Source organism: Felis catus, chromosome E2, assembly GCF_018350175.1.
Source record: "Felis catus isolate Fca126 chromosome E2, F.catus_Fca126_mat1.0, whole genome shotgun sequence".
Classification (NCBI taxonomy): Eukaryota; Metazoa; Chordata; class Mammalia; order Carnivora; family Felidae; genus Felis; species Felis catus.
The window spans coordinates 24983905-24988877 of NC_058382.1; the positions used below are offsets into that span (position 1 = coordinate 24983905).

The 4973-nt window shown below is 35.1% G+C and overlaps 1 non-coding gene across 1 annotated transcript; it reads left to right on the top strand.

Annotated features, from left to right (window-relative positions):
* The first annotated feature begins 4358 nt into the window (after positions 1-4358).
* LOC111558200 lies at positions 4359-4506 on the top strand. The gene has a single exon (XR_002738781.1). It is a non-coding gene; the product is annotated as a small nucleolar RNA SNORA57 (small nucleolar RNA).
* Positions 4507-4973: the final 467 nt, after the last annotated feature.

Genomic DNA, 4973 nt, shown 5'->3' on the forward strand with positions numbered 1-4973 from the left:
TCTCTCTGCTCCTCCCCCACTCATGCTCTGTCTCTGTCTCTCAAAAATAAACATTAAAAAATATTAAAAAGAAGACAACAAAATTGATAACCCCCTACCAGATCAAACAAAAAGAAAAAGGAAAGGACCCAAATAAATAAAATCAAGAATGAAAGAGGAGAGATCACAACCAACACTGCAGAAATACAAACAGTAAGAGAATATTATGAGCAATTATATGCCAAGAAATTGGGCAATCTGGAAGAAATGGACAAATTCCTAGACACATATAAAGTACCAAAACTGAAATAGGAGGAAATAGAAAATTTGAACAGACCCATAACCAGTAAGGAAATCGAATTAGTAATCAAAAATCTCCCAAAAAACAAGAGTCCAGGGCCAGATGGCTTTCCAGGGGAATTCTACCAAACATTTAAGGAAGAGTTAACACCTATTCTCTTGAAGCTGTTTCAAAAAATAGAAATAGAAGGAAAATGTTCAAACTCTTTCTATGAAGCCAGCATTACCTTGATTCTAAAACCAGAGACCCCACTAAAAAGGAGAACTATAGACCAATTTCCCTGATGAACAGACCAGGAGAGAATGGGATGACATATTCAAAATAAAAGAAAATAATGATCAATCAAGAATACAATACCCAGCAAAACTGTCCTTCAAAAAGAAAAGAGGGATAAAAACTTCCATGAACTAACAAAAGCTGAGGGAGTTCATTACCAATAGATCTGCCTTACATGAAACAGTAAAGACAGTTCTTTCAGTGGAAATAAATGGATGCTAATTAACATCATAAAAACATTAAAAATTAGTATAAAACTAATTGGTGATGGTAAATATATAGTCAAAGTTCAATTCTGAAATTTGGTGATGGTGGTGTATAGTTCACTTATAATTCTAGTTTAAAAGTTTGAAAAAATGAATATAGTAAAAATAACTGTATAATAATCTGTTACTAGTTACATAATATAAAAATATGTAAATTGTAACAGCAATAACTGAGAAAGTGAGAGAGAAAAGTAAAAGTGTTAAGTTTAGAAATTCTATTGAAGTTGTTATCAGCTTAAAATAGGTGTTATAATTTTAAGTTGCTTTCTGTAAGCCTCATGGTAACCTCAAGGGAAAAACCTGCAGCAATTACACAAAAGAACATAACAAAGAAGTCAAAACATACTGATACAAAGACATCAAACACAGAAGAGAGCAGGATAAGAAAAAGTAACAATGAACTCACAAAACAACCAGAAAACAATTAACAAAATGGCAATGGTGAGTCCTTACCTTCACTAATTAAAGTTTTTTTTTTTTTTTAAAGAAATTTCTACACCCAGCATCAGGCTCAAACTCAAGACCCTGAGATGAAGAGTCACATGCTTTTCCAACTAAGCCAGCCGGGAGCCAATATCAATCAATAATCACTTTAAATGTAAATGGATTAAATTCTCCAATCAAAAGACACCAAAGAGCCAAAAGGATCTCCATGTCCTTAAGGCTTATGCTATTGTAAATGGGATTGTTTTACTTATTTCTTTTTCAGAAAATTCATTACCCACAACTGTATGGTCAATTAATCTTCAACAAAGCAGAAAAGAGTATACAATGGGAAAAGACAGTCTCTTCAACCAATGGTGCTGGGAAAACTGGACAGCATCATGCAAAAGAATGAAACTGAACCACTTTCTTACATCATACACAAAAGTAAATTCAAAATGAATTAAAGCTCTAAATGTGAGACGTGAAACCATAAAAATTACAGAGGAGAACACAGGATGCTTTGACATCAGCCATAGCAACTTCTTTCTAGATATGTCTCTTGAGGCAAGAGAAACAAAAGCAAAAATAAACTATTGGGACTACATCAAAATAAAAATCTTCTGCATAACGAAGTAAACAATCACCAAAATGAAAAGGCAACCTACTGAATGGGAAAAGATATTTGCAAATAATATATCGGATAAAATGTTAGTATCCAAAATATATAAAGAACTTATACAACTCAACACCCCCAAAACGAATAAGCCAATTAAAAAATGGGCAGGAGACATGAATATACATTTTTCCAAAGACATACAGACAACCAACAGACACATGAAAAGATGCTTAACATCACTCATCATCAGGGAAACAGAAATCAAAACTACAATGAGATAACATCTCACACCTGTCAGAATGGCTAAAAGTAACAATACAAGAAACAACAGGTGCTGGCAAGGATGTGGAGAGAGAGGAACCCTCTTGCACCATTGGTGGGAATGCAAACTGGTGCAGCCACTGTGGAAAACAGTATGGAGGTTTCTCAAAAAGTTAACAATAGAAATACCCTATGATCCAGCAATTGCACTACTAGGTATTTACCCGAAGAATACAAAAATACTAATTTAAATGGATACGTGTACCCAAGGTTTATAGCAGCATTATTTACAATAGCCAAATTATGGAAAGAGCCTAAGTGTCCATCAACTAATGAATGGATAGAGAAGACATGTGTGTGTCACACACATACACAGGAATATTACTCAGCTACAAAAAAGAATAAAATCTTGGGGCGCCTGGGTGGCGCAGTCGGTTAAGCGTCCGACTTCAGCCAGGTCACGATCTCGCGGTCTGGGAGTTCGAGCCCCGCGTCGGGCTCTGGGCTGATGGCTCAGAGCCTGGAGCCTGTTTCCGATCTGTGTCTCCCTCTCTCTCTGCCCCTCGCCCGTTCATGCTCTGTCTCTCTCTGTCCCAAAAATAAAATAAACGTTGAAAAAAAATTAAAAAAAAAAAAAGAATAAAATCTTGGCATTTGCAATGACATGGATGGAGCTAGAGGGTATTATGCCAAGTAAAATAAGTTAGAGAAAGGCAAATACCATGGGATTTCACTCATATGTGTAATTTAAGAAACAAATGAACAAAGGGGGAAAAAAGAGATAGGGAGGCAAAGCAAGAAACAGACTCAATTATAGAGAACAAACTGATGGTCATCAGAGGGGAGGTGGGTTGGGGGTCAGGGGAAATAGGGGATAGGGATTAAGGAGTGCACTTGCTGTGATGAGCACCAGGTATTGTATGGAAGTGTTGAATTACTATATTATATACTTGAAACCAATATTACACTGTATGTTAACTAACTGGAATTTAAGTAAAAACTTAAAAAAAGTTTTGTTAGTGTATTGCAATGCTAATGATTTTGGTCTATTAATTTTATATCCTGAATTTTACTGAAATTATTGATAAGATCTAAAAGATTCAATAAAGGATGCATAATAATTGTTCTACAGATGCTCAGAGAGCTACAAGAAAATGCAGATGTAAAAAAATGCAGAAAAACAAGAACAAAATACAAAATTCAATAGATAAAAATATAAAAACAGAACCAAATAGGAATTCTGTGGCTGAAGAATACAATGACTGGAATGAAAAATTGAAGAGTTTCAAGAGCATACCTGAACAAGCAGAAGAGAGAATCAGTGATGTAGAAGACAGATCAATTGAAATTATACAAACAGAAGAAGAAAAACTAATGAATAAGAATGAAGAAAGCCTTGGAAGTTATGACACACCATCAAAAGAAATACTGTGTGCATTATTGGAGTCCCAGAAGAGAAGGTGAAAGGAGTAGAAAACTTATTTCAAGAAATAATGGCTGAGAACATCCCCCAAATGGGGAAAGATTTGGTCATCCAAGTTCATGAAGCAAATAGGTCACCTCAAAATGTCAATCCAAAATGTTCTTCTCCAAGACACAGTTATAAAACTGTCTAAAAACAAACAAGCAAACAAACAAACCACCACCACCACCATCACCAGAGAATTTTTACAGCAGCAGGAGAAAAAAATAATTGTCCCTGTAAAGTGGATGTCTTAGCAGAGACCTTACAGACAGGGGTAATAGAATGATATATTCATACTGCTAAAAGAAAGTAACCGCCAGTCAAGAATTCTTTACCCAGCAAAGTTGTCCTTCAGAGTTGAAGGCAAAAAGACTTTCCCTAATAAAATCAGAGAGAATTGATCACTACTAAACATGCCTTGCCAGCAATGTTGAGAAAAGTTTTTCAAGCTGAAACAAAAGGACACTAATTATTAACATGAAAACATACGAAAATATACAATACACTGGGGTAAAAGTAAACATAAAGAGATTCAAAATGCTTTAATACTGTAATATGTGCTAATTAACTCTAGAATAAAGATTTAAAAGCAAAGGTATTAAAAATAGTTATAGCTTAAATAGTTTAATGAATACACAATAAGCAAAATGTAAATAGTGACATCAGAAAAGTAAAAGGGGAGCTTTTGAGGGACAGAGGCAGAGTAGGTGCATATTTAGGTTGTGGAGCTACATGACCTTGCAGGGGTCCTGGGCAGGGCCTGTGCACCCTCCTTTTCTAGTTGGGGTTTGGTATGTAGTCCCAGTCTCCCTAATGTACAGAGTCAGAGGGAAAAGCCTCTAGCCTCCTCGCTGTCGTGTCTTTGTTGCCTGGGGCTTCCAGCCTAAGGGTTATATCTTCAAGTGCAGGAGCACTGCAATAGAAAAAAAAAGGGGGGGGTGCAAAAGGATAGACTATTTGTATATAACCAAATATTCACAGAAAATAGACTATTAGATCTCTAAGATGTGTTATATAAACTTCATGGTAACCACAAAACAAAAATCTATAAGAGATACACAAACGATAAAGGAAAGGAAATCAAAACATACTATGAAAAACATCAACTTACAAAGGAAGTCACCAAGAAATGAAGAAGAAAATGGAACCACGAAACAGAAAATAAGAAGATGCAATTAGCAAGTCCTTAGCTATCAATAAATACTCTAAATGTTGATGGATTGAAAATAAATAAATAAAGGTTGATGGATTGATTTCTACAATCAAAAGCCATGGAATGGCTAAATGAATTAAAAAGAAACAAGACCCAACAATATGCTACTTAAAAAGACTCACCTCAACTCTAAGGACATACATAGATTCAAAGTGAAAAGATGGCAAAAG